Source organism: Taeniopygia guttata, chromosome 1, assembly GCF_048771995.1.
Source record: "Taeniopygia guttata chromosome 1, bTaeGut7.mat, whole genome shotgun sequence".
NCBI lineage: Eukaryota > Metazoa > Chordata > Aves > Passeriformes > Estrildidae > Taeniopygia > Taeniopygia guttata.
Genome location: NC_133024.1, coordinates 39,304,385 through 39,318,379, shown reverse-complemented (window position 1 = coordinate 39,318,379; position 13,995 = coordinate 39,304,385). Strand labels below are relative to the sequence as shown.

At 35.4% G+C, this 13,995-nt stretch overlaps 1 long non-coding RNA gene across 4 annotated transcripts in view; it reads left to right on the top strand.

The window, feature by feature from the left end:
* The window catches only part of LOC115494625 (uncharacterized), a 294,952-nt gene that overhangs the window by 243,065 nt on the left and 37,892 nt on the right, over window positions 1–13,995 (top strand). For 2 of the 4 annotated variants that reach the window (XR_012055217.1, XR_012055213.1), the window contains exon 5: window positions 8,068–8,151. The exons of the other annotated variants lie outside the window; for them this stretch is intronic. This is a non-coding gene — a long non-coding RNA (uncharacterized lncRNA). The remainder of the gene's footprint in view (window positions 1–8,067; window positions 8,152–13,995) is intronic. 4 annotated transcript variants of the gene reach the window in all.

Genomic DNA, 13,995 nt, shown 5'->3' with positions numbered 1-13,995 from the left:
AGATGCCATCACAGAGCTATCAGCTTATGAATGTTGATCTAGACAACCACAGCGTAGATATCTGCACTTGACCTAGTCATCCTATTTTTCTATTGTGGAAGAAAGAAGACAAAAAAATATAAGGGCATGATTTGTATTACTGTGTTGTGCGTAGTGAACTGCCTGCTAAAATGCTTATTGCTCTTCGCTGTATGAGGAGCTTAGTGCTCAGCTCAGATACAGATGTACATGTGGTCAGATGAATTCCAGGCTTTTTTATGACTAAATGAAAAATGTCTGTCAAAAATATTAAGGCATTGGCAATCAAGATCCCCTTCTTGATTGAAAAGGTAATCCAGAGAAACTCTAATCTCAGAAAGCTTTAGCTTCCTGGTTGCTTTTAGAAAGAAACAGATCAATCCAATTACTTGATTAGCATGAAAAGATGTGATAACATCCACTTATACTATTTACTGGGCGCTTATTTCATCCAAGTGGTTAGTGTGCTTGGATCTCTGAAGTGTGCTGCTATTCCTTTTGAAAGCAAATTAGTGGGCAGCAGACAGGAGAGTAGTAAATTACCTTAATCTCCTTTTAATTACAAATGTGCAATTCCTACAGACAGGCATTGCTGAGTGGATTTTAATACTAGAGCAGCACAAACTTGGTGTGCACATTATGAATTGAAAGGTAAAATTGCTCTTACTTGGGCAAGACATGCTTGTTTTTTCTGCAGCAAAACCCTATACTTTGGTACAGCTTTCTTATCTCATTTTCAGTGGGATCCTTTTGTGGCAACTGTCAGTGTGATGGCTCTTCCTAATATGAATACTTAAATAATATTTTATTCTTAAAGCATTTAGTGACTGTACTGGTTTTGACTGAGACAGAGTTAAATATATTCATATTAGCTGATACAGAGTTATGATTTGTGCTGAGCACAGTGTTGATAACACAGGGATGTTTTCATTACTGCTGAGCAGGGCTTATACAGAGTCAAAGCCTTTCCTGCTGCTCACCACACACAACCAGTGCAAAGGCTGAGGGTGCACACAAGAGATTGGGAGGGACACAGCTGGACAGACAACTCCAACTGACCCAAGAAATGTCCCATAATGTATGACATCATACTCAGCAATAAAACCGGGGAGAGGATGCTGTCAGGCTGGCATAGCTCTGGAACTAGCTGGGCATCTGTTGATTGGTGCAAAGCAACTATTTCCTTTTGCATCACCCATTTTCCTTGTAGTTTCCTTCCCTTCCCCTCTCTGTTTCCTTTTTTTTTTTTTTCTTTAATTATTAACTGTCTTTATTATCTCAATCCACAAATTTTCTTATTTTTACTCTTCCAAATCTACCCAATCTTGCTGTGGGGAGCACCATGGAAGTGGCTGTGCAGGGATTAATTGCTGCCATGGTTTAACCCTATCTGAGAACTAAGTACCAGACAGATGCTCATTTACTTCTTCCCTCCCCTAGTGAAAGGTGCGGAAGAATCAGGAAAAAACAAATAAAAAGCCATGGGTTGAGATACCAACAGTTTAATAATTAAAACAAAGAGAAATAATATAATGCTAATACTACTACTACTAATATTTGCAAGGAAAATGAGAGAGAGAGTAAAGTAAATCACAAGAAGATTGAATGATGCACAATACAGTTCTCCACCTGCCAACTGAGGCCCCATCCATGTCCAGCAGTGATTGGTGGTTGGGACACCCACTGTCCCCAGTTTAAAAGGTTATCATGACATTCTGTAGAGTGCAATATGTCTTTGGCCTGTGTGGGTCAGCTGTCCTGCCCATGCTCCTTCCCAGCTTCCTGTGCCCCCTCTCACTGGCAGAGTACTGAAAAGCCCTTGATATATGGTAATCACTGCTGAACAACAACAATCACTGCTGAGCATCAATGTGCTATCATCGTTACTCCTATACTGAACCCAAAACACAGCTCTGTAACAGCTACCAGGGAAAAAATCTAACTCGAGACCACCTAGCCAGAATCTGGACAGCTGACTACTGGAATTAAACTGTGATACTGACCCTAAGTTATTGGTTGGTTTAAAACTAGTAATATTCACAGAAGTCACCCCAATAAATTCTCTAATTTGAAACAGAGCATTGATTTGATTGCCCTGTTAGTTTGTTCAGATTATGAGTATCTATGAAGTAAAACCATGTTTTATGCAGCATTGAATACAAATAAAACAAAGTAATAATGTGTTCAGATTTGTCCCTTATATATCAGGTTTACCTGTTTAACTAGTTAACAACTGCATTTTGATGATTATTTATTATGCTGGCCAGAAAGTTTAAATATGATATTTTCAGTGAGATTGATTTACTGGGGTGATCAAGCAATAATTAAAAGAAAAAATAGAGAATCAGGAAGATTTCAGCAATATTTCAATTGAAATTCCATGTAGATTCCTGAAAATACCTAGGCGGGATTCTGCTGCATATTTCCAGCAGACCCAGAGTTAAGAGCTTCAAGAGACCTTGGGATAATATATCTGGTAGCTGCTTTAGCCTAATGTATACTATTACATGAACTTCGCAGAATGTCAGCTGGCTGCTTTCTAGCTCGGTTGTGTCCTAATACACCAGCTCAGCAATTCATTCAAATTATCCCTTTAAGGAAAATGGGCATAGATAAAATTGTACACTGTTAATTTAGCCTCTTTTTCTTTCTCAAAAGCTACACAGAACTTAAAGGGATAAAATAATTGGATGCAAATTAATATTCATGTTTACATGTAGTTAATTAGAATACTTTGTTTTATGTACCTAATCTGTTTTTGACACCATAATCTTTTAAAAGCCTCTCTTTGAAAATGTTGAAAACCTAATAAAAATATTCATTATAATATACCAAATTTTTATTTTTTTATTTCCTCATACCTTGATTTTTAGACTGACTGGTACATTTATATTTTACCTGTCTTTGATAACCACTCTATTTCAATGTATAAATATTAATTACCAAAGGTGCATGTAAAAGATGGAATAAAGGGAGTTTAGACAAGTCCTGTCAAATATATAACTTGTGACTTCGGATATTAAATAAAAACAAAATTTGTAAATAAGACAAGAAAGATCTTAAAAAAAGTGCAAATCTAAACAACTGAAAATTCATGCCATGTCTGTTATTTTTATTGTGAGTCTGCCTATTTTTCCTGGAATTTTCATACTGCCTAGGCTTCTTTTCATAATGATCAAGTGGCTGCTGAACCCATGCAAATCCATTTTACATTTCGTGACCAAGAGAAGGGTGTGACCTAGTCATGTGTCTTCAGTGGATTCCTACGCATACCACTAGATTAATGTGATTTCCACTCAGACCCAAATAATCCCAGACAGAAATACTGGACACTACACCACAGAAGCAATATTCTTTTTTATTTTACATGTTAGTAGGTATGGAAATGTTATACTAATAAGTCAAGGGAAGGATAGGCTGTCCCTTTGTCCCTGTGAATCAAGAGGTCATTTATTTCAGTCTCAGCAGTCTAGAAATGAATTATGATCTAAAATAAACATTTATGGGTTTACTATGCAAGCATTTTAGGCACTTAAATCATCACTATTAGCTGTATTTTTTGTAATAAAAACAATGTTGCTGCATGTTTTCAAAAAAATAGAAAATTTTATGTTCTTCATATGTTGCTTATTATGCCAAATGAATCAATAATGAATAAATGGAAAAAAGACAAAAGCGTTAAAAATACAAAAAAAAAATCACCATTATACTTACATGTTTATGAAGCCACTACATTTTAGGAGGTACAAAAAAAATGTTCATATAATTCATCATTTAAAAATATCCATAGTATTAAGAGTGCAAGGAAAGATCATGTTTATGACAATTATGTTTCAATATTTACTTTGATAGCTGTGTCTGTGAGATACTGAGGTGAGGACTCTTTTTTAAGCTTGTTACCTAGTCTAACAATATTCAGGGAGGGTAAATAATATGATTAAGCTGGGGTTTTTGACAGTGATGGCACTTTGACAAGGGATTTTGTCTATAAAGATTAAAATGGTGATCAAAATGGCCTCATGGAATATGTACCTTGTCAAACAAACATGGGATCTTTTTGCACAAGTTTGGTTGGTAATGGCAGCAGATAACTGCATTGACATAATGTACTTACACTTCTATAAACAGTTTTCCTTGTCTTCCTTCTGGTGAAGATACTGTTATGCAAAATCAATGAAGCTTAAATATCAGCTATGAAAGATGTATAAGAAAGTAATTACAAATGAAGTATCAGTGTGAACAGGATGCATAATCAGATGACTCTGAAAAGTTAGTTCTTGCTTTTCAACCTCTTCATCAATTATCTGATCAAATTTGCTGATCATGGATAATTAGTGAGCAAGAAATAATGAGCAAAGACCAACTGAACTAAATTATATTGCTAAAGGAAATTACTTTTCTTTAGACAACATATGTTTAACAAAGCCAAATGAAAGGGCATGCAGCAAGGAAAAAAGTGTGTAGCTCACACTTGCAGGATGAGAAATGGCATCCTGGTGTTCAGCAAAACTGTCAGACTTAGAGGAAATAGTATACAAGTGATCATGAGCTCTCTGAGCAACACTAAAGCTAAGTAGATGAGCATGTTTTTAAATGTATTACTGGAAAAATATTAAATAGGAGTGAGAAGGTTGTATTTGTGTACAACACTTGAGAGACTTTTGCTACCGTGCCTACATGCATTTTTTGGTGGTTGCCTTTAAAAGAGATATTGATATATTAAAATATTATAGAGAAAAAAATACAAGAGAAGTTCAAGATTTGGGAAACTAGCAAAATATATCCAAGAAAATATTATAAAATCGTGGTCTACAAGTTCATATGTGGGAAAAATCGATTCTGATAGGAGACAGAGCTTGAACACATTAAAAAGGCCTGTGATTGGAAAATAGATGATTCAGAAGACAAACAAGAATCACCTCTTAAAATCATAGATTCATGTAATCATTTAGATTGGAAGGGACCTCTAGAAGTTATCTAGACTGCTTGCCTACTCAGATTACTTTGAACAAGGTCTTGAAAAATCAAATTTGAAAGTCCTTGAGGGTGAAGGTTTCACAGGCTTGGTAAGTATCCTGTTCCAGCCCCTACACATTTACTCTGCTATTTTCGTCTTATATCCAACTGAAAATTTCCATGCCTTATAGCCATTCCTTCCCATCTATAGATTGTATAGCACTGAGTGGAGTCTGGGTCCATAATATTGTTTATTTCTTGTACATATTAAAAAGATAATTTAGTTACATATTTAACACTACCATAATTATAAATTAAATGTGATTTGGTGAAAAGAAAATGCTTCTATTTTGCAAGTGACATGGATGGAGTTTGCAAGAGGTTTAGGGTTCATATAAGTCATGAGCCTGATGCAGGAGTTGGTTCTGGATGAAATTCTGTGATTCTTACAACTTAATTTAGCTAAATTAAGTTTTGATTTACTGTAAAAGTTCATGCTAAACATTAAACTCATGCTGTTATGGAGTCAATCAATTGCAAAAATAGTCTGGTTGAGTAATTAACAGAACTAAAATGTTTCTGGATAGCAAGGGAATAAAATCCTTCCCTGTCCGATTAGTGATGCTCTTCGTTTTCCCAATAGTGCTGAGCTGGTAGATTCAGTATTGATTTGGACTCTAATTTAGGAGCCTTGGTACTGGTATTTACAATCTTATGGAGATTAAATTATAGGCTTGGAGCATAATGTTGGGATGGTACTTAACTTCCTATATATGTCTATAGGACCGACACTTTTTTAGACACAGAATATTCTTTTTAGTCAGTAAAGAGAGAAAGAAGTATTTCTAGTGAAAAAAAAATCATGGACCAGAAGCTCAGACTAATTTTGGTGAGAATTATTTTGCTTCAAAGTGCCTTCTTCTATCCACTGATCAGGAAAAAGAATATAGGTGAATGATTCAGGATCTGATATGGTACTCATCTAAATAATTATCTTAAATTGTGTGAGATAAATTCTGAGAAAGACTGTTTAAAAAAACAAATATTCATAAATAAACAAATGTTCATAAAATAAAAAATACACATAAACCCTGAATTATCAAGTCACAAACTTAATCTTTATATCATTGTTCTCTCCTAAGAAGAGCAACAAAAATGATGACAGGACAAAGGGCATGACTATGAGGAGGGGTGGCTGAGGATACAGTTTTGTTCAGCTCAGAGGAGAGGAAACTGAGGGGTCGCCTCTTTGCTAACTATCACAAGAAGATGATGAGTGGAGTGGAAGGTGCTGCTCTTTCTGGTGTTGGGTGATAGACCTCAAGGGGAAGGCTGAAAACTGTGTCAGGAAGAGTTCAAAGAGGACATAGAAAAAAAGTTCTTCACTGAAAGTGTGAACAACAATCAGAAAAAGCTCCCCAGGTAAGTAGTCATGGACCCTCGCCTCTCACTGTTCAAGAAGCATTTGATCAACACTCTTAGACCTATGGTTTAACGTTTAGATTTCCCTCTGTGGAGTTTTGAATTGGACTTGATAACTCCTGTGTCCTTTCCAGCTCAGGGTATTCCATGATCCTATTAGTCTAATCTTTAGTGATCATGTATTTGGATAGATTGACATTTCAGCTGCTATTTATATTTCATAGCTCACAGTGACATTTTGAATAGAGACTCTGCTAGTGCATGTACAGAAGAATTGTACTTCTTCAGGTTTTTGATCATAATTTTATGCATATGCTGGTAATTATAATTTTGAGTATTTCAGAATCTACTTAAAGACAGAATCAACCCGTTCATTCATTTGATAAATTTTCTTAAATATTAATTCAATTTTTCTGGGGTTTATTGGGAGATCAGCTTCTGTCCCTTGTTTTCAAGAATATCTTTAATCTTGTATGTTTCTGACATTAAAGCTGAGGTCTTCATTTATACTCAACATTTATATAAAGTAGTGAATTTGGAACTTTGTTCTGTGTTTTGATTAATATTTTTAAGGCTTTTCTTGTTTAAAAATTAGACTGCCTCATAAATATTCTGTTTCATGGACCTACAAACCAATATTTACATTTACAGTCTGCAATTAAATTCCTCCTTTCTAATAACTTGCAGGAGTTACAGATCAATAACTTACTCATACATCTTTCCCAGCATGAAAATAATAGAGTATTAAAGAAAGTGTTTATAAAGCTATAGTGCAATCAACATACAAATGGAAGTAAAAAGCAGATTTTTGCATCTAAGGACTCATTTAATTTGTTTTTTTGTTTTTTTTTTTATTGTGGACTTGATTTCCAAGGATTATCCTTTAAAACTAATACAGTTTAAAAATAATACAGTTTTGGATTATGTATCATATATAATTAACTGTTAACATTTGTCAAAATTTTGTAAGTACAGTTAATAACCTGGAATTATAATAGGTGACAGTTTAAAACATTGATTTTTATTATAAATATAGACCACTGTGTAATTAAGTTTTCACTGCTTTCACTGTACAATGTATAAGTGTATGGTCATACTGTATCCAGGTACCACACATACATATAATAGCAACATTGCCAAGATTCATCTCAAATATGCAAAAATCAAACATTAAAAACCTAGCTTTAACCATCAAAATGTATAAAAGATTTCAATTGAACAGCCAATTTTCTCTTCTCTGGACATGCTTAATGTACCTTTTCTTTAACTTTCTGTTTTCTTAGAAGCAATAAGCTAAAAGTGAAGGCATTTACTAAAAAGGGTATTACTACTAAGTTGCAACTCTTGCTTGCATTACAACAGAAGACAATAATAATGAATTAAAAAAATATTTTCGTGGATAGTACCCTACTACTACTTCTGTTTGCTTTCCTGTTTCCAGTGTATGATGATGATGGGTTCTTACCTTCTGTCTCCTTTGCATATTAGAGACTTCTCTGTATTTCCATATCAACTGATTCTGGTGCACCCTTTCATGATATTTACTGCACATTCCCCCTTCTCTGGTCCTCTGCCCTGAACTTTGAGACAGAGAATGGGATTTTGTTAAATGGGGAGTTGAAAGACATCACATACCTTTCCATGTAGAATAATCAAAACATTTTATCCTAGGTATTTCACAGCCTGTGCCTAAGTAACAGAGTTCTGACACACTGTCTCATCACCTACCTACTCGACTGTGTCTGCAGGTGGCAGGTATAGTTTCAGAAGCATTGCATGCTACATAATTAAGTCCTGGGTAGACCATGGAAATAATATTTTGGGACTGTGATTAATTATATTTCTGTTGCAGTTATTATAGCTTATACTTGCAAGATACAGCTCAATTTGAATTGGTATCTTTTTACTTAAATGTATTAAGAAAACAGATGACTGAAATATCTGTCTGGCAATATTCAAGTAAGTTCATCACTATATATTTAAATACACACCTTATCTGCAAAATTTTTCTACCTAGTTTAATGTAGAATTTGTTTTTTAAGCAAGCAGAAGTGTACTCAAAGAAAGGTGCTTCTGCAAATATATCAGCACATAGGGGTTTTTTCCCTCTTTCATGGGTAACTTCACAATTAAACAGGTTTAGTGCATTCTATTACAAAGATCAGAATGGTCACCAGTCTGTCCTGTATAACATCTTGCATGCTGTGTAGTCATGAATGTTTGTTACACTGCCAATTAATTTGTAATGAAAATATTTAACAAAGAGTGATTTTTCCAGCTGGAAGCAAAGTTATTCCCTATTCCCTATCCTCCTTAACACCACTACCATCATCTCCCTCGAGTCAGTATCATGAAATTTTTATCATCTCAAAGTGATGTTAAAAATAAGCAGATGGGAAATCATTTTAATACCTTATCTGGAGGATAGCATCCCCCAGTACTACAGCTGCCCTCCTAATATTGGACCTTGGCATCAGCATTGCAGAAACCCACTCCCAATGTGTGATACTTTCTGTATGCCCTTGTTAGAGGTCTTTTGTTTGCCTCCTTTATTCAGTGTTTCATCATGACAACTGAAAGTGACATTTCAAAAGCTAAGAGGATTTTACATAACAGGACCCCTATTGTCATTCTTCATTTCCTTTCAATTCAAGCACATTTGCTGCATTTTCATTATGTAGGAGATCATGCAGCATGTCAGCACACAAAGTCTCTTCCTTCCTGCTGGCAAGGTACATGAAGAGTAAGTCTCAGGGCCAGAGACTTATTCTTGCACAGAATACAGAAATGGCTTTTATTAAGGGAGGCCAACAGCCTGTGCCAAAAACTAACTTCACATGGACAAAGGAAGAATCTAAACGAAAGCTTATGAATTTTGTCATATAAAATGTTCACAGTGACAACAATACAACAATGCAATGATTGAGAAGAGAAGAATAGAGAAGATGAGAAGAGATAGAGAAGATACAAAAGAAAGGTAACTGACTACATTAACTGGCACAAAGGACTCACAACTATAATAGAAGTTTGGGGCTCATGTCTCATCCATCACCTCTTAAACAGGTTGAAAAGAGGGCACTTAGATATGGTCAGAGCATGGAGAAAATTTTGGGGAAATACTTCTGAGAAGAGGAAGATTTATTAGGCTTCTGCATTTCTCTGAAGATTCTAGTTTTATGATTTAAAGACCTCCATGACCACCAGTTGCTGCTCTAACAGGACTAAAAATGGGAAGCACATAGCAGTGTTGAACTAATTGAAGCCCTGCTGAGAGTCCTATGGGATCGACTTTGTCCTTGCTCCACTTGTGAATTCCTTTCTCTTCTTCTGCTCTTTCTTCACTAGGAAAAAAGAAAAGTCTGATTGTTTAACCAGCAGCACAGGAGTAGATGGATTCTGTCTCACTATAAGAAGAAATAAACCCAAAGAGAGTATCTCAGATTGAGGAAAATGGAGGAGGAACTAAAGTATAAAAGCAAAATCTGCTGTCAAGGCCCTGATAATCTGAGGATATAAACATAAACACATATGTCCTTCTATGTTTTCTGTATTTCCTTTTGCCCCTCATTTTCTATTTGCATTTGCCTTTGACTGTCTTGCCAAACAGGAAAGGTGAATCTAAGTAGCAGAACTATCATATTCTTACCTGATAAAATGATAGAAAGTATAACAGAAATCCTCAGCCTCTAATGGGAATTTTGATATATTTTGATTTATTGATCATCCATCATGCTCAATGCTGCCTTCTGATCAGTTTTTTCCTGATCTACCTAACACATGTACAATTACTCTGTAATTTTCCAAACTTTCATAAATGCACATAATAATAAATATTAATAATTAAATTAATAATAATAATAATAAATGCTTGCTATCTCAACTGGAGATATGAATCTTGTATGTTTAATGCTGCAGTAAAATAGGATCACATTTTTGATAGTATGGTCTGCTAATACCTGTGATAACCAGATTACCAAAAATTATATTCCACAAGAGAAGTCTCCAGTGAAAAATAATTTGTGCCTACATTCCTTGACACCAATGTACTGACCAGGGGGTCAGATTGGTTTCTGTTGGAAGGGACCTTAAAGGTCATCTGTTTCCAAGCACCCCTGCCACAGACAGGAACACCTTCCACTAGACCAGGTTGCTCAGATCTCCATCCAACCTGGCCTTGAACATTTCCAGGTATGGAGCACTCACAACTTCCCCGGGCTACCCGTGCCTGTGTTTCACCACTGTCACATTAAATAATTTCTTCCTAATATGTAACATAAAATTAGCCTCTTTCAGTTTAAAGCCATTTCCTTCTGTCCTGTCACTGCCCTCATAAAAAGTTCCTCTTCAGCCTTCTTGAAGAAAAGCAATAGAGTGAGGAGTGCTTTCTTCTTATCCATTAGATATTTGGGATCATTCCTTAGTAAGACATGATTCTTTGTATTGATACATGTACTGGGATTTTCACAGGTTATTTATAAAAATGGTCAGGCAAGTACAACCTGGCTCTGAAACACATGATTAGAGATGTTATCGCTTAAGGATTTCAGGTTGCAAAATTAATTTTGGTGTATAATAAGTACAACTCTAAATATACAAAATATAAGCAAAACATTTTGTAGTCCCAAACTGAATATCCTGTAGTTTCCACTACAGTCTCTACACACTGTTACTGTTTCCAGATGATCTTCAGTATCTTTCAAAAAATAAGCAGAAGAAAGCAGTAGATAAATCTATCTTGTCCCAATCCATTTCATTATGTTTTTGGGGGTTTCTTTTTGTTGCTTTGTTGTTTTATTTTAGTTTACTCACTTTTGATTCAGAGTTTTACAAGGAAATAAGATTTTTTTTTTTTTTTGTATTTGAAATTTAAACAGTTGCACATGTATAATTAGGAGAGATGCTTGGATTACGTTTAAAGAAAAGGGTTCAGGTTTTTCAATGGACTAGTACTGAACTATGTCTTTTCAAATGCATCCCAAAATCTCAAAAATGCAAACAAGCAGCAAAGAAAGCTAGGAAGTATTTCTTTATTTTTAATGGGCATATATTATAATATATATTACAAAAAAAAAAAGTATCTGTTATCAATATATTTTTAAAGACTAGTCATTGAAAAGAATTATCAATGCTTTCATATTGTACATGAAACAAAACTCAAGACCTTATAAAACAAGTCCTCCACTCTTTAACTTCTATTTTTTGTAAGTAATGAAATTTTTCTTAGTTGCTGCTAATCTATGTATCTCTTCTTTTGCTCTTTCACAGATAGTCTGACTATGGAAATTATCTGGAATTGTTTATCTCTGTCTCACTCTAATTAATTCTTCTAACATCTCCTCTACAAAATCTGATTTGCACTGGTATAAAAACTAAAACTTTGGAAATAGCTGTTTGAAAAGCAGTGTGTCATTATATATACTTATGCACAACTCTGCTTTTGCCTCTATTATTTGTCTCAATAGGGCTTTTTTGGTCTAACTGTGCTACCTCAGTTTAGATTCCTCTTCAGAGTCTCTCTGAACCCAGTTTCATTTATTTTCTCAACATTTTGCTGTTGCATGCTGGTTTTCCACTCAAGCTTTTTTTAAAGTGAATCAATATGGCAGCAATCTGCTTTACCCTTCAATAACCACTACATTTATAAATACTGAACTACCAAGTCAGAATGAGGAGAAGAACTTTTCCCTGTTTTATTAATTATGCTGCTTTCAGTAGTGCTTTATTTCTACAACAGTGATATAATTTTCCAATGCAGGAGTACTGGCAACTTAAAAGAACTGTATTTTGTGAAGAGATTTCATTTTATATATAAATTTCTAAGTCTGGGAAAAAACCTCTGGTGGATTTACAATTCGTTCAAATAATTTCTTTTTCCACCATCCTTAGTTGTTAATACATCCTTCCGAGCAATTTATATGCAAATATCTATTGATACAAAGGAGAGTGAATGAGGAAAACAGACAAGCTACACCACATACATTGCAGTAGATTTTCTTAAAAGTTCTCCTTTCAGCTAAAACAGTAGAAAGAAATAGCAGCATAAGTGTCTTTGATGTAGGACCTGTTGCTCTATTTCAATATCACTGCATTAGAGAGCAAACCAGGGGACATGTAGAGCTTTTAGTCAGGTGAGCTGGGGTATTTTTGTATGTTTGTAGAAGTCCTCAAGCCACGTCTGGTCAGTCTACATGGGGCAGCTGCACAAGCCACATTGTCCCTACAGGCTGCATAACCCCTAATGCAGTTAGGTTTAGGGTTAGCCAGTACAATTTGTACTTAGTGCCTGAGCTAGTTTTGATCTAGCTTACCACTGCTGCAACCACCCTTCTGATTGCTGCAGGCTCATGGCTCTTTACTCTCATTGTATAAGGTAAAATCTTGAACAGATTACTTAAAGCAGTGGGATAAAGAAGAGAAACCTCTAAGGTTTGATTCTCAGGAGAAATATAGGAAAGAGATGAGAGTAAAGCTTTGGAATTTCACATAATCACAGAATATTAGAAGTTGAAAGGGGCTCACATAGATCAACTCCAGCGTTTCAGTGAATAGCCTTTATGGAGATCAAACCCACAACCCTGGTGTTGTTAAGACTGTGCACTAACCAATAGAGCTAATGAACCAATACACACAAGTTACTTACACATCTGTATCATGTCTGTGCACATAAGATCCGAATATGCAACTCTATATACTAAAATGAGTTATGCTTCATGAATGAAGCACAAAAAACACTGACCAATTTCCTCAGAAAAACAAAACAAAACAAAAATAAATACAATATTCCAAATTTTGTCAGCTTTGAGAACTACAGTATATAGTCAGCTTTGCACATACTTTTGCTGAATCTGCAATGAAAAAGACTTGTTTTTCATTATATATTTTCTCCTTTGCTTCTCCTTTGCCCAGCTGGGGAGGGAACTGATGGAGCAGCTTTTTTGGGCACCTGGCATCTGGCCAGGTTCAACCCACAAGGGCACTACTGTTATGTAAGGTCACCCACTTCACAGATTTCTCTTTTCATAAAAGGACAACTTTTAAACATTCATTGTGCCTTTAATGTGTAGAAGGAATGTGAACTTTACAAACAGGATGAAAAAATTGGTTTGGGTTTGACAAATGTACACCAGCTTAGTTGCTCAGGCTTCTTTACCTGCCTGGCCTTCAGCTTCCAGCCTGAAAGACTCGAGCTAGGTTTCCCCAGTATCCTAAGTCATAGCATCCACCCCTGTGTAGATGGAAGTCTGGAATACTCTCTGCTGCCTACCTTTAAAAATAGGAATTCAATCTGCACCTGTGGTAAGGTGAATTAAGGTCTACTGCTTGTCCATCGACTTTAACAGAAGGTTGCACGTATGCATCTTGGCAACTACTGCTTCAAGAATCAGAGCTTTGATCCCTGTTGTACTCCTTTGTGTTAACCTGTAGCTCCTGAAACGTCTGCTCCCCCATGCAACTTATTTTTCCTGAGTCCTATCATCTTCAATCATATCCATAAGTAGTTCCTCCTCCTCCATCTGTCCTCCTGGAACTACTGGTTTGCTAAAAAACTTTTTACTCCAAATCCTTGTGTGATTAGCAGCTCAGAAAGAAAAAAAATGT